Source organism: Ambystoma mexicanum, chromosome 1p (genome assembly GCF_040938575.1).
Source record: "Ambystoma mexicanum isolate Mex_15411 chromosome 1p, UKY_AmexF1_1, whole genome shotgun sequence".
Lineage (NCBI taxonomy): Eukaryota > Metazoa > Chordata > Amphibia > Caudata > Ambystomatidae > Ambystoma > Ambystoma mexicanum.
Window position 1 is genome coordinate 857,270,481 of NC_090921.1, and position 17,569 is coordinate 857,288,049.

Below are 17,569 nucleotides of genomic sequence, written 5' to 3' on the forward strand. Positions count from 1 at the left end.
TATTTTTTGTAGTGTAAAATGCTATGTGATGCCACTTCCTGTTTTGTCAACGGGTGAAAGGTTGTGTTCCATTGCTTCCCGCGATATCATTTCGGGTTGGGGTCAAATTACCTCACTTCCTGTGATGTCATCAGAGGGTCAAGGGCCATGTGATGTCACTTCCGCTATCCCTGGCATTTTGGTGAAATGACATTCCTGTAGACCTGCCCCTGCTGTACTTCCCAAAATTGACATTTTAAGCACCACATCTAACACACTTGTCTGTGCACCCTAGCATTAGCTCACCTGCTGTAAAACACCAACAACCAACATGAACTTGGTGGCATCCACTATCCTTATTGCTCAAGCATTGCTTTGTACCACAGCAACCTTCATGTTTGACCCTGACAAAATATCTGCTTGTGGCTTGGACTATTTTGACTGCTGTATATGAACCAAACTGAACCATCTGCACAGCACAGAAAAGCCTGGTTCACCATTCTCAAACTGCTGAAAAAAAACACATGTTCATTGACTTGTGACTGCCCCCCAGGTACATTAATATGACTTACAGTATGGCTTGCCAAACTAACATATTATTTTTGAAGAACATTGTGGTCATTGATTGCTTTACATCCTAGTCTCACTACCTAGAGTGCTGCACTCTTCCATTTCTTGCATATTCTGTGTCTTTCCACCAGAGTGGGTTTTTGTAATGCATTAAATTCTCTTAACTGTTCCTGTTACAACAGTGGACCACAAATCATTTTGTCATGCACAGTGACACCTGCCTTCTTTCAATCCTCTGTCATATCTCCTTGCCCTAGATTTCTCATATATGTGCCGTGTCACCTTCTCCCCTTTCTCTGTGGCCTTGTATACTTCCATTTCTCAATCTAATCGTTCATCCACTCTTGACAGTTGTTATCCTTCCCACACAGTTTCTCCTTTGTAACCGGCTCAACAACCATGGATCTCACCTTCACTTCTCTCCCTGCTGTATCTACTGCAGATGGTCAAACTCATTTTGACGATGTCTGACTCTCTTACAAATGTTACTTGAATGTGCTTTCTCCACTCATCATATGACTCCCTTTTCCTTAGATGCAATACGAAATACTCAATTTCCTACTTTGACTGTCTCTCTATCATCATTCCCCTAACCCATGTTAACTTTGCACTACAATCCTCTACACTCTGGGCCTCATTACGACCCAGGCGGTAAGTTACCGCCTGGGCCGTGACTTTACCACCATGGCGTAAACTACGTTTACGCCATGGTGGTTGGCGGACTTACCGCCCCATTCCGACCTTGGCTGGGCGGTAAGTCCCCAATCCCCATTTACCCTTCCCCATTCCCATTTTTGCCCCATAGGGCATAATGGGAGTGAGGAAGGCGTTAATTACGCCACCGTAAATTACGGTGGCGTAATTAACTCCATGGTCCCTTAGCGCCATGGATTTTAACACCCGCTAAAAGCAGGTGTTAAAAGCACCATGGCGCTAGGGGAACTCGTAATTGGCGGTAAGGGGTCGGCGCAGCTAACGCTGGCGTTAACCCCTTACCGCCAGGGTCGTAATGAGGCCCTATATCCCATTATCCCTCTCAGCTTACTCATTCTAACATGCCCAACTTCTGAAACTTTGGGTCCACATCTACTGACTCTGCACCTTTTCCCATATTTACCCAACTTTCATCATCACCTTCTGTATCTGCATTACATCGACTTACTGACTTTGACACAGCTAGTTAGCTGTGTTGGGCCCACACTATATCCACCCCTCTTCTTCCTCCTCCATCCTCTCTGATACCCTTCGCATGACCCAATTATATACAGTATTTAACATGTATTCATCATGCTTCCCTGTGCTCTTGTTCCACATCATTGAAGCATGCCATTGTGCAGCAAACATTCACAATACCGTATATGTATTCCACCTCTTCTGCACATTACCTCTTTCCATTTTCCCTTTCCTCTCCACAAAGTTTGAAGGGATAGTCCAAGCTCATGTGTCCTCTCATTAAACCCTCTAGTCCTTACTTCCTGCTCAGAACTATGGTTTCCCTTCACTTCACTCCACTGATATTACCATCATCTAAGTCTCCAACTCCCTTCACTTTGTATTACAAAGAATCACAGAATTGCATTTTCCATTTGGTATTATAGATCACCCTATATCCTTACTTTCATCTCCTCACTTGGTCTTTCTGGCACTGTGCTTCAGAGGATAACTTCCTATATATGTTATTCATCTTTCTCTTGTTCTTCCCATAGATGCACCTCACAATCTACCACCTTCCAATATGGTGTTCACAAGGACTCGGTACTTTGGCAAATTATTTCCTCCAACAATACCATCAATCATTAAAAGCTGATATGCTCTTTCAACATGTCCACTAACTTGTATGCAGAGGACTGTTAATGTTTCTTGTATTCTCTGCTCTGTCTAATATATATCATGGTAATGTCTCGGCCTGTTCAAACTTTGTGCAACACTTTAGGCACTCTCATTTTCTTCACAAAAATCTTATAAAAACAAAGTTATCATATTTTCTCCAGCTACCACACCGCCACCCTCTTGTTTTCCCTTGGCTATACTATGTCATCCTGTATTGTACCCTTTCTTCTTCTTAGCTAGGAAACCTGGGGTTATTTACTGTTCATCCCTCTCTTTTGCTACTCACATTTCAAATACTGCTTGCATTTACCACTACCAGCTCTACACTGCTAGATGTGCACTTCATCTTCAATCATCATAACGCTTCCATGTATTTCCCACACAGGTCGAGTTCAGACCTATTGGATGGTCTCTCTGCCTCGCATCTTGGCCTCTTTTTCTCTGTCCACATATCAGAAATAAGTCTTAGGTTGTCTTCACCAACTCTGTCGTTGATTACTCAATCCTAATGTACTGTCACTCTTCTCTCATTTTACAACCATGTAGTCCTTTACTTCCTCTGTTCTCTAAAGATAAGTATTCACACCCGTCCTCTATGCTGTCTTGCCTGCCTTTACTCCTCCCTGATCTCTCACCCTTAATTCAGAACATATTCATGTGCTTATCTGCCATAAACATCACTGTTTGCTGTCTCACTTTGAATATTATTTAAACATAACACCCCCTCAACTTTGGAGTTGTATCCTGATTTCTGCACACCTTGACACTCTGCTTCACCCATTGTGCATGTTATGTATGTGCCACCTACTCTTGTCCTTCCACAATTCTTGAACTCTCTGCTCCTGATGTGGTGACATGTACTGTTATTGCAGACTTGCATTGTCATCTCTGTACATATTTTTGAAAAAAGCCTTATAGTAATTACAAAGAAAGTAATACTAATACAAGTACCATCAGCAATAACATCATCTATTGACACACATTAAATACACACATGTATGATGACACGGAACACTGCTACCACCTCTTTCAGGATGTAACCACCAATGTGCCATGACAGACAGCACATGTTACAACACAACACTAATGGATAAAAACAACATGAAAAGTGAATTCACAGGTTAGAAGCTGGCAACCCTAACAGATCTTGAGGACATCATCATTTGGACCCCCTATATATGGACTTACTGTACAATCCTTGAAACAAAATATGTCCACATTTGGCAGCAGGTGAATGCTCAGATACTTGTCTCTTGAATGGAACATAGCACTTCCAAGGACTTGCAGAAGTGCCTAGGATATCTCAGAATCAGAACCAAATCAATAGGAAAGAAAAAAGTCAGAGAGAAAGGATGGCCATAATTGCAATGCCATGTGCATCAATCTCCTCCTTCATGTGTCATTTTTTGATGATATTTACACATGGTACAAGTTATCTCTTGTATTGTTATTGGGGATATTGTTGCATGATGATGTGATTGGTGGGTTAATGGGGTAAATCTATGTACAATTCCAGATTACTTGAAATTAAGGAAAACAAAGAAAGCATGCTCTGCAGAAATGCTTTCTAAGTGATATCATTGAATGGCTGTTTTGATTGTGTACTCGTTTTCTGCTGTATCTTTATAATATGGCTGTGAGATGTGTTTCTTGGTATACAGTCTTTCCATCGAAACTATTTCTATTGAATCATTATCTATCAAAATGCATTCATTGAAATGCTTTTCCATCAAAAAGCATATTCATTGAATGAATTTTGATGGATTTCCAACTCAAACATGCCTCTAAAATAGATGTATGGATGTTTGGATTGGAAATTCAATGGGTTGAGGAAAGGGTTATTTTTTGAAAATGGGGATTGGGGTGGTTTGGGGGTAAACCATGGGGGTTATTGGGTTTTGGGGAGACCCCCCCAATAAACACCACAAGTTACAGGGAGCTGTCCAGTGTTGAAATACATTATAGATTTGAACACTGGACAAGAGTTACATTTTAAAAATGAGGGTTGTGGAGTGTTGTGGGGGACCCGTGGGGTTTTGGGGACCCGTGGGGGTTGGAAGGGGACCACCAATAAACAATAAACACCACAAGTTAGAGGAAGCTGGCCAGTGCTGAACTACTTTATAGACTTCAGCACTGGACAGCTCCCTGTAACGTTATAACGTTATGCATGTTTCATGCAGTGTTTATATAACAAAACCCTATTCGATTAAAGTGTTTTGATGCATAAACACTTTGCACTTTATGTATGGGAATTTGATGAATCATCGTTCAATGGAAATTATTCAATGGAACAAACCCTCGATGGAATAAATGTGATGGAAAGACTAGTTTCTTTTTATTGTATTTACTAGGGGGCTCTGTCATTGTCCGTGTGGTGCCTTTGGCACCCATCCACCTGAGGGGCTTGATTTGCTCGCCCGCTGCATGGCGATTGCTGCTCATTGAAATCTGAAGCTTGGTCACTTGTAGGGATACTCCACCAAGGGCTTGCTTTATTCGCACCCCGCTCTTTGGGGAATTGGAAATTTGGACAGCATACCAGCAAAGTTGGAGAAATATGGGACAGAATGGCAGCAGACCCATGTCTGTAGGATATACAATGGCTCAAATTTAAAGTTCATCACCCAACTTCATCAGTTGATGTCAGTTAATGAACTTGAAAGGCCTTAGGAATTGCAGCTTGGACAATATACCATTAAAGTGGGTCAAAAGTGGAACGGAATGACAGCAGAACCATATCTGTAGGTCATACATGACCCCAATTGTAAGTGCTAGAAAAACGTTCCATAAAAACGTTACACAAAATCGTCATTAAGGTTTTTATATAATAGGGTAGATTGATTGTCTGCTTTTAATTGCATACCAATTTTTATTGTATTTATAACTAACAGAAGTACCCGTTCTCGGAAGGGGTTCTGTAGACAGACATGATAACACTGATCCTGTAGGTTGCTGTTTCAATTTGTTTATCGCTTGATGTGCTTTACACCCTGATGTAAACTGCACTGAGAACAGGTGTGTGTGGCTGGCTGACATACTCCAGAGCAGACGTTGGGGGGAGGTAAGAGTTGCTGTGCTGCCGCATACTGGGACACTCTGTGCTCTCTCCCCACCTGTTCCCTCACCCTGGCGTGGTGCAGTATGTTGTGGTGAATTGCGGTGAAAATAGCTAGGAAACTGTGCATCCTGGGGCCTGGACCTCGGCTTTTGTTCCTCAATGTGTTGTATGACCACATTGATGTTTTGCCGATTTCAGGCAACCGTCTCATGTGTGAAGGTGCTGCAATCCATGGAAAAGGATGGGCTGTCCAAATGTCATGTGGCTAGTAATGTCCAGAGGGTCCTAAAAGGTAACTATACAAAATGTGGTGCAGATTGGTGAAACAATGTATAAGGAATAACGCTTACCTACAAACCCACAAATAACAAACACATTTTGACTTGTGCGGCATTCCGGGGAAAGAGGAAGGGTGCCCAAATGTTATGTAGCCATTATTGTCCTGAGGGTCTTAACAGGCAACACTGCAAAATGTGAACAACTTTTTGCCACAAATCCCACCACAAATACATTTTGAATTGTATATGTATAGATAGAAGATAGATGTTTTAAATGCTTACTATGTTTATATGTTTTCTTCTGTGCAGTGCTCTGATGCATTTGTGCTTTGTTCGTGCAAGTGAAACATCTAAAATAAATAAATAAATGTATTGCTTGTGACTCCAACTATTCTCATGTGCACCCTGGGTTGCCTAGTCTGGCGTGGCCTTGCCATAGTTGGAGGAAACCTGCACTTCAGGCAGGAAATGTGTGATTCCTAAATATCGGTCATATGGGCTTGTCTCGTTGGTGTGTTTAAACACTGGCACCCTCTTTGTCCTCCCATGGCATGTCTATCTCAATGCTGTGCTCACAACACCGAGGGCCCGATTCTTAACTTGGCACAGTAAAGATGCCAATGAGCACAATTCACTGTGCCAAATCAGGACACCCAGGCTCCACCACTATTCTCAAGCGGACCTGGACGTCCTTGTAGTGCACAACAGTGCACCTTCAGCGTTACACCTGTTTTTGGCTTAAGGGGCCCATTCCTGAAATCTTGGCAGCATTTTTGTAGAATAACAACATATTTGTTATTTTACAAAAATGCTGCCGAGAACACGTGTGTACATGAACAATATATGAAAGTGTTCATATACACCCATGTGGTGTATATGAACACTTTCATATACATCAAAGTAAGCAGCTTCAATGTTGCAGAATACAACGTTGAAGCTGCTTGCTTTGGTGTATATGAAAGTGTTCATATACACCCATGTGGTGTATATGAACACTTTCATGTGCACCAAAGTAAGCAGCTTCAACGTTACTGAATACAACGTTGAAGCTGCTTGCTTTGGTGTATATGAAAGTGTTCATGTACACTCTGCACTGTGCACTGCAGCAAGGCTTCTTGTGGCACTCCTCCAGAATGACGGCACGAAAATGGTACTGTATATGTGCACGACTTTAGCGCACATATAAAACTGGAGGAATGCCACAAGAATACCAGTCTAAAGTGGCAGGTACCGATGGTGGCGGTTGCTAGGTTGGTTTCCAACCCATCCTAGGAACCGCCACATGCATTCCAAAAGTGGCGCATTCCTACCGACTTCAGAAGAATGTGCCACCTTAAGAATAGATCTTAAGTACCGAAAAGGTTGTTAACTCTTTTAACAACCTTTTCGGTACTTACCACCAGTTGAGAATTGGGCCCTGAATGACATTGATGTGCAATTGAAGGATATCCAGTTCAAATCTTTACCAATTTCTTAAGTACATGGAGTAAATACAGTCGGAATGCAAATGAAATTGCAGGATATGCACTGATTACTTATCCAAATTCATCACTAGGTACTTACACAGTTGTCTTCAGATTAGTGCAAAACAGTGCATTATATAATTGTTCTTTTATAAGGCACTTAATAACAGCTAGTGGTTTCTAAGCACGGCTCAGTATTCAAGCCTGTGTTGTGCTGTGTTGTCTTGCTTCCGAGACCTATTAGCGCCCCTGAGCTAGCCTTCGTCCCCATTACCCACCCCTGTTTAGACATTCTACCACATTTTGTGTTCACAGGACATCTTTGGTTAGGACAGATGGAGAACATTGTCTAACCCCCATTGGGGTTATGAACTTTTAGAGAGCCTGGCTATCGGCCTACACACATAGAAATGATGAGTCATGGTGGCATAGCCCACTGACCCAATTATTCATTTATTGCGTTGCACATATGCATACAAGTCCTGACTAATGACTCACTTTTTGTCCCAGCTGTCATGCATTAACACCTCCATGTTGATGCCATGACCTGTGCCACTCACATCGTCATTGTCACTTTTGTTTCATCACCCACACAACTTACCTGGGGTTGCAGCACAGCCTCACAGTCACCAGGGACAATTTCATACTGATCCCAAGCTGAACATAGACCGACTGGATGACAGCAGGCAGTGTTTGGCTGTCTGTGTTAATCTTGCAAGACCAACATTAACCATATGAAATGAGTGGTGCCCTTATATTGTCCATGGAAACCTGTGAGTAGCATTGTTAGGTGTTTTATGTAAATATTGTTCCATGGAACCTACAACAGTTAGTGAATTAGTGGCTTAAAAACCAGTTCCTTAAACTACCTATCTGGCGGATTGGGCAGTGGCAGCTGGGAGTTAACCAAATGGTGAACATGTTTTTGGCATAATCTTGGTATCAGCCTTAATGGGGCAATCATAAAACTTGTTGAGCATCTGGCTTGGGATGATAAACACAGAGCAGTATACATCACTTCCATAGACTTAAGCGCTGCTTTTGATGTGGTGGATCGGCAACTCCTGCGGGGTAAACTGCATCAGTGGGGAGTGCCCGCTGGTCTTCTAAGTTTCTTGATTGTCATGCACTCCCAGTTAGAAATTCAGGTGCGACTGAACTGTGAGGGGGCTTTGTCTCATCGTATTCTGACTGGTTAGGGGGGTCAGACAGGTTTGCATGTTTGTTCCCTGTCCACTCAACCTATAACTATTGGTCATCGGCTAGCATTTGAAATCTGCTGTCCTTGCCTTGCCTGCAGTTGATCAGTGTAGACCTTTTTGGCTACCATACACTGATGTTTTCTCCTGTTTGACCTCACACCAGTGGGGCCTCTAAGGCTCTTGAATGCCTTCACAGTTTTTACTCAATCTCTCTCCCTTTCTATTAATCCTGCCAAATCTAAGATCTTACAAATCTCCAAAGGTATCACAGGAGCAAAGTTTAAGTGGTATGTTGGCACAGAACCTATAATGAAAGTCAACTCATTGGTATACGTAGGGTTTCTAATCCACTCAACCCCAGGCCACACTAAATTGAAAGCATGTGTCAGAGAACGTACCACCCGATTAGTAGATAGACATTATGGAAGCTACACAATGCTATTGGCTCTAAAATACTATGAGGGAAAGGTGGTTCCAAAAATATTATTTTGGGTGGAAATGTGCTCATTATCTATAATGGATTCTTTGCCTGTCTTGAAGCTTTGGCTTGGTGAGGTTATTGATCTTGCCTAACACAGTTCCTATCGAAGTCATTTGATACAAACTGGGGATAACCTCCTTGTCTGCCCATGTATAATGGAAGTAGTTGTCTTTAGTGAGGAAAATATTGATTCCTATAGGGGGCTCTCTTTTTGATGACCTAAAAACCATCTGAGATTTTTGATCATTGCATATTGGTCCTCATTAAAAGCGGGTGGCAAAAACTCTATTTGAGCTGGACTGGATCTCAACCATGGAAAAGGTACATAGTTACTCCTCCCTTTCACATTGAAAATACGACCATGAGACATTGGGAGTTGTGGCACCATTTCTGTCAGTATACCCAGCTAAATGGGCCTGCCATGCATTTCTGGGTTTTCGTTGGAATCTCTTATTAACTAAAGAAATCATGTGCATTAGAGGTCTGATTGCTGATTGTCGGGGACTGCGGGATGCAGATATTGTATGAATGTGAAGGTTCAGGAAACTTTGAAACATTTAGTCATGGTGTGCCCTGCACTAAGTATTTTGAGTTCAAAGCTACTTCAAAAGTTTGCGCAATTTGCAACCTCCGGTGATTCCAAAAGGATTTGGTCCTCGTGTTTGTCTGGTCATCTGACATCCACTGTAATTGCTGTTTTTGCCTTCCTAAGAGTGTTGGGGTTGGAGGTAGGTCTAATGTAGGGGGAAAGTCATCGCCTCCTATGTAAGAGGATTCAATTCAACACTACAGCTAAGTCAACGCCTAGTCTATAATACTGAATGAAAACCCTTATTGATATATCTTTATGTCCAGTTCATGCGTTCTGGATGACTACCCCTATATAACACCCCTCTCTTGGAATCCCCCTGACCCCACTGAGCCAAGAAGTAGTTCTGTTTTGCAAGTTAAAAGGTTTATTTGATAATTTAAACAAGAGATGTATATATCACACCTTATAATAAATTAATAATTGAATAGCACACTTAATCTGATATGATAAAGATTAACAACGGAGAATCTGGCACTAACACGCTTCTCTATAATCAATAAGGAGTTGACATGAAATGGATAAGGTAGCACACAGGTGAATAGGAACAAAAGAAGAAGGTGGTACAAAATGCTTTACAGAGTTCAAATGGATGCAAGGTTGAATGAATGAAATGCAGTATAGAAATACTCAATATGATTTCAACAAAACAATGTAATCACTTTTCTCTGGCAATCCCCTCCCCCCCTTGATGCAAGGCAAGGAAATGGAAGGAAAACACACAGTTCTCAGAAATGCAATCAAATGTGATTCAGTTCACCCCAGCAAGCTTAGACTACAGAAGTTTGAAAACACAGGCCCAAATTGCTTTGATATGTGCTGGCAATGAATTAAAAAATATGCTAAAATGCTTTTAATTCCCTTTCAGAGGTTCAGGGTGAGTGGTATCTAGTTAATATTAGTCCAGGCTCACACTAGCAATGATGCAGGGATAGTTAGCAGGTTAAACGAATTTCTGGCAAATGGAAGGCAAGCAGCAGCTGATTTTACATGTGGAGAAATTTGCAAATCGCGGTAAAATTCGCGGATGCGTGTTCCGCGATTGCGGTAAAACGATAGGGGGTAGGAATGCGGTTCTAGGTTCATAGGAAAGCCACGATTCTAAGCTTTCAGATGAAAGTTATTGCAAGTCTCTAGCCCAAACGGTTACAGAGTTATGACCGATTTAGTAGAGGTCGTTTTTAGTTTTGCAAATTTTAAACGCAGCACTTTTTCAGTTTTAAAAATGATGGCAGGATAACACAATTGCTAAGCTGCAGTTCTACTTAGATTAAAATAGGATTGAATTATATTATTTTAACTAAGAGATTGGTTCTGCACAGTTTTGCTATGTACTCACACTATATTCTTGAGTGAAATGGGCCTCATCACGGATCTGGTCAGGGTTTTAGACTGGGCTCTGGTCTCTCTCTGGGCACAGCGTCTGGTCTCTGGAACTGCTCGCTCTCTGGTCTGGTCTGGGTCTCTAGTTCTGGATAGATTGAAGTCTCTAGTTTGGCTCTCTGGAGGTTTGATGGAGGTAAAGTATGGATTTTTCTGGCAGAGCTTCCAGCGGCAGATGGATTTGAAAGTCCCTATCTGTCCTGTCTGTCTGCTTTTATGTGTTTAGAATGTGGGTGTGTTCTAGCATCACTGACCCTACCTCTCTCTCAGCTTCTAATTGGTCAAACTTCCATTTCTCATTTGATTGGGGAAGGAAGTGTGTGTCAGCGTGATGTCATTTTATGGCTTGCAGAGAGTCCACTCCTCCTGTCAACTTACACACACATCTAGATTTGAAACAAATACATATTTGCAGAGGTACATATTGTTTTAAAATCATATGCACCCATCATGCATTACAGGAGGTATACCCTGTTCAAACTCTGCTCTTCCTGGGAGCTTGCATTCAGAAATGGCACATATTTCACTTTTTAACTGATTTTGCAATTCCGGACATTGACCCAAATTTACACACATGTGCGCAGGGAGTATGAACATTAACTGATGAAGTTTCAGATTTTTAACATGCATACATTTAGAGTAATATCCACTTTTCCGCTAACACCCCCCCGAACATACCACCGGTTCTAAAAACCTCTTAAACTGTGGGCAGAAAAATCACAAGAATTATGGTATCATTTATAAAATTTTCACATGTCCGCACCATGAGTTATTCATCTTTTTCTAAACAATATTCTGGCTACAAAGGGGTGTGGTTTCCCAGGTCACATGGTGGAAATACTGGTTTATCCAGTTCTGCCAAGCCAGCTTGCTCTCACAGGCAGTGCCCCTCCCAGCTTCTGCCAAGAGGAAGCTACATTTTACGACCGCTGTAATAAAACCTTTGCATGAGTCAAGACAGGCTTTGTTCAGAGCTCCTGTAGAGCACAGGTAATTCAATTATCAGATAGATGGCATATCCTTAGTGTGAGCAGCAAAAGGGCAGCTAGGCCTGGGAACACAGCTGTGACTCAAGTTTCACTCCTGATGGGGGTAGTTGCCAGGCAGAATTCAGTTCCTTAAGCCGGGTTTCAGATAAAATGTCACTTTTTGTTCCCCAGTTTCTGCATTCAAATAAAACTAAACATTTTCACATATGCAGCTAGAAGGCTGATTCTAAGTGCAAAACTATGGCATTTCAACAGTTACAAAGGCATGTGACACCAAACATAGGTCACTCATTTAATCTAAACATTTCGATTTTAGTGTCTTTAAATCCAGTGCAACTTAAACTGCTGACTCCATAGCAGTTTTGTTATAAGCATTGTTTTGGGCTCTTCATTTCCCAGATTTTGTAAGCACACAAAACTCCATTCTGCCAAATGTCTGCTGGTGTTCAGTGAATATTTTGCACATGTTGCAATGTTTGAAAATAGGCATTTTGAGCCTGCCTTCAGAGAAACACAGGGTGGTTTTAAAACGCCGGCTTTTGGATAGTGGTGAGTACTGGTACTGCACCCATTTTTGGGATTTAACAAATGAATTCCCCACAATTCTAAGTTGCATTTGGCAATCAGCATTGCCATTCCCAATGGTTTCAGACTACTGTGCGGGTAGTCCAATGGTGGTTTTAAAGCGCTTTGAAGCTAACTGGCGCTACTGTTTTTCCTTTGGCAACCCATTTCCCTCATGGCAACCCGGCCTTTCATTCTCGCACTGGTGGGTGGCAAGTGAGGCAACCATTTTGGTGGGCGCACAAACTGCGCAGCTTTCCTGGATTTCGGCGCACATGTGGGTTTTCCGCCATCTTGAATTTTCTAAGCCCACAGCACCAAATGTTGCAGCATGATTACTTGCACGTGGGTCAAGACACCCAACACCTATACATATTCGTTTGTACCACATAAGTCTCTTAAAAAGGTGGTTATGATAAATGTATTTATTTATATGTTGGGAACTTGGAGGATTATGGACTTAGCAGTGCCTGATGTGGTATCTGTATTTGTTTTTTCTTTCCTTCTTGTTGCTGCTGGGTTTTTCTTCCTTAGTGTTTATATTATCGCTTAATTGCTGTGATTAATAGCTTGTTTATTTTTAACTTAATAAATGGTCAAGGTTGTTAAAGGTTGACTTGTTTAACCCTAGACCAATTTTAAAAAAGAATCAGTTAAGAAAGTACTGCGACCTAATACTGTCCCAGGGAAGTGTCCCTACATCATATGCAGTATACCACAGTTACTGAATGAAGTGTTGTGTACATGGCATTACGATTGTAGAGAAGAACAGCAGTCATACAAATCGACTCCCCATTCATCAAAATTCCTGGTAATGCACCTATTGTTACTTTACCCATTGTTACAATACTGCTTAGGCACAATAATCACATTCCGTTTGCAACATTTGCCATACACATGTGTGACAGTGGACAGGTACATCATTTCGTGCAGTCGCATACTATATGCAACTGCTCATTATACATGATGCACACATCACTTAGCCACATTTGATGAAAAGCAGGTCACATTGAGCACCAAAGATACCATGCACACTTGGGGCACATATGTATCCAGGTCTCCTACGCCGACCACCGGCTCAGTGGAAATAGGTCAACTTGTCACCTCTCAAGATGTGGTTAGCACTCCAACCGTGGAGTGGCCTCCAAAAGTTGCCATGACTGAACACAGATTCCTCCCCAAATTTGCTATGGATCCCCAACTGAGGTCTTCTCCCATGTGTTTACTGATTACCTTGACAGAGCAGTTCTACTCACAGGCATTCATCTGATAAATCACCTGCGGCAATAGGTGGTCACGTTCTGTGACAAAAATAGCACGGCAAGCCCATACAGGTTATTATGATGTTCCTTGAACCTCTTCTTGTCAGAGACTCCCTTCTCTCTCCTTTGACCCTCATACTCTAATGATTCTAAAAATGCAAAAATGGTGGGCACACGCTCACTCTGAAAGGTTTGCCATTTTGAAGCAAAAGTGTAATTCAAGTGCTATCTACGTATGCATCCCCTGTTCATACCATAATACTTTTATAGCAGCATGTTGCGTGACTCACATAACATATGCACAGAAGGACTTTCCTCAAATTGCCTCTCTAGGCTACCTCGTTGAGCTGGTGAAGCCGCCTGTGCTTTGTTAGTGCCCCTGCCTTCACACATTGTTGCTTCTCCTGCCTTATTTGCAACAACTCCAACTGCCTTATAGTATATCACTGGTTAGTGACCTCTTGTCTTGGAGTGCCTGCTTGTCCACCATAGCCTGTCAACTCCTGCTGGGTACCTTTGCAGCAAATCTCTTTTTTTTTTTATTTATTTTGAAAAGTAAACAATACAAACCAAAGTTGCAGCATTATTTACAATAAACTTGTGAATATCAATTAACACTCATTACTGCTCCCCAAATCCCCCCGCTCTCAAGAGCTTATTCGCATTTCCGGTTCTGTATCCGCTGCGTGTGGCTGGGTATCGCTTCGTTCCGAAGCTGCAGGATCCACTACTGTGCCAAACAGTCCTGTTATTAACATTCTCCAAGCCATCAGGTTGCCTACATCTTCCTCCCCGCAATTGCTACATGCCTCCTGCCACACCACCGTTTCAGCCTCTGCCCATTTTTGTAAGTCCCGCCACCATACCTCTACCCGTGGCTTGTGGCATTGCTTCCAGCCCATGGCTATCCTTCTTTTAGCAAGCACATATGCCAGGTCCCTCAGTTTCCCAAGGTGTTTAGTGTTCCGTGGTCTGGGAAACCCTACCAACAGGCAGGCCCAGGCCGTATCTATGTTGAGCGGGACCCCTTTATCCGCTAGTTTCCGTGCCACTTCCCCCCCAAAAAGCTTCAATCACTGGGCAAGACCAGAACATGTGTGTCATATCAGCGTCTTCCTCATCGCATTTCGGGCATGCTTGTCTTCCTGCGTTTGCAAACTTAGATATTCTCTTCGAGGTCATATAGGCTCTATGCGTTATGTATAACTGTATCTGCTGCAATCTAGCATTTCTGGACACTTTCTTGTGGTATCCTATGGCCCGTTCCCACATTCCATCGGTCAACTGTGCCCCCACCTCCGCTTCCCAGTCCAGCCTCAGATCAGTCAAATCCTTCCCCACCCGGGTCATCACCATCTCATATAGTCTAGAGATCTCGTGCCCTCCCTCCGATATGTCATATATTGTTCCCATTAGAGCGTCTGGTTCTTCCGCCAGTACAGTCTCCGGCCAGGTTTTGCGAATAGTCTGCACTAGCCTAAGATACGTGACATATTGGCCTCCATGCAAGCCTGTCTCTTCTGCCAGGTCTTCGAATTCTTTAATAGCCCCTTCTTGCCATATGTCTCCCAATGTGGCCAGCCCAACCAATTCCCAATAGGTCCTGATTATCATCCTGAGCTGGTTGTCTCCCCTAGCCAAGGCAACCAGCCGCACCTGTGGGGAACACGGGCAAAGGTTCTCCATCAGTTGGCATACTCTGTGCCACATCTTCCACCCAAGCATCAACATACCCGGGCGTTCGTTCATTTCAAGTCTAGGAACCCAGATGATCTCTTTTAGGTAAAACGGGGTGCAGTCCTGCCCAAACAGCCTAGATTCAGGAGTTTCTTCATCAGAGAGCCATTTGGCTACATATTGCAACTGACTGGCTACATAATAGGCCTCAAAGTTCGGCAGCTTAATGCCCCCTCTATCATGGAAGTTTTGTAGCTTCCATAGCACCACTCTATTGCGGGTAGCGTTCCACAGGAAGTCCCTACACATGCTGTTCAGTTTGACAAAAAACTTCCTGGGTATCAGGTATGGTATATTACTGAAGAAATGTAACAGCCTAGGCAGGACCACCCTTTTGAGCATCGCCCCCCGCCCCATCATCGCCAGCGGCAGCTTCTCCCAAAACTTCATATTTGTGCGGATTTTCTTCACCGCCACCTCGGTGTTATGCAAGTGTTCCCCCTCCACAGTATGATACACATCTATTCCGAGGTAGCGGAAAGAATCAGCCGCCCAAGGTACGGACAACACTGGCAATCGTTCCAGAGGGGCTCCTATGTAGCTCCCCAATGGGAACATGCCCGATTTTTGGGGGTTCACCGCTATGCCGGACAGTTCTGCATACTTTTCCATGACCTCTAGAATATACTGAAGATTTTCCTCCGGGTATTTCAAATACAGTAACAAATCGTCAGCATATAGGGATATTAGGTGTTTCTCTCCCCCTGCTTCAATACCGACCATGTCATATTGTTGTCTGAGGTACGACGCCAGGGTCTCTAGGGCCAGAATATATAACATCGGGGACCAAGGGCACCCTTGTCTGGTGCCTCTACTGAGTTGCCACCTCTCAGATATCACTGATCCTGTGCGTACTCTGGCCAGTTGTTCACTTTGCAGCAAATCTCTAGATACTCTGTGTCCACCTCATTTCCCTCATTAGGACAACCACACCAAATTGGTTCCATCGCAACTCCTCTGAACAGGTACTGTTAGGACTCACTGTAACCCCACTGGCCTCACCACAGCAATTTCTGCCATATCATCCAGCCCCAGCTAGGTGGAGAAGCTGCAGGCTTTCAACTTCTCTGCCACTGATGTTGGCATGCCCGATGATCAGGTGCTGATGCATTATGGGTTCCTCTTTGAGGCTGAGAAGCTGCTTGCGGCCTCTGCCCATCGTCAGATCTGGGAAGACATCATGGCTGCCATCAAGGGGAGAGGGTGGCAGTTTATACTGTCAAGAACCTTTGCAAGACACGAGGATCCAGAGCCATGTGGGTGCTGCCATTGAGGCAGGAGAAATGGTGGAGTTGTACTCTGCAGGCGCCATTGTGTAACCCCACTCCATCTCTGGATCCTGAAAAAGCTTAATCCAGCACTTCATGCCTAGGTCCTTTACATGCAGGCCCGGGTCCAAGCTGCTGGTAGGTACACATGGGCAAAACAGTAATTAAAATTAACTATTTAATGGATGTGGCTACATGAAGTGAGCAAGAGAGTATGTTGAACAGTACATGCATGCTATCTGCAATGGTTAGGGATACAGAGGCCTAGTGTGCAAGTGGTAAGTAGTGGAAGTTAGCTCGGGGTGCCGACCAAGCTATGTGTCAATGTTATTTTGAGGACACCTGTGTACATGTGGTCATTTTACCTGGTATGAATATGAGGTGGTGTGATAGTCACACAGCTGTAGTATAGAAGGACATGCCCTTTCATTCACTTTTCCAAGTGCACCTATGTGTACCACGCATGTTTATGATATGCATGGATTGACATACCTTGAATAGATAAGCCATACCCTGGACACTAATCAATTCCCACAGCTGTGGTCATGCTATTTCTACATATCATATGTAGTGATATAGTCTGTGAGGGTCTCAGGGTACATCCCATCCATTGGTATATGTGTCCAGGATGTGACACACATTGGATATCCAATACAGACACATAGAGGCAATAGGATATGCAGGTATAGCACACATTCATCATGGAATGTCTGGGATGCTTAAAGGAAGATGGGTCCTTTCCACAAGGCTGTCATTTCTGTATGTTTGAATGCACCAGATATGGCAAAAAGAAATGGTATGTTCTTAATACACTATGTTATTGTTAACCCTTGATAACACAAGGCCGATCTGTTATAAATCACCAGATGTTCTCGAAAGTATGATTTGTTGAAACTGTGTATGTTCTATAGTG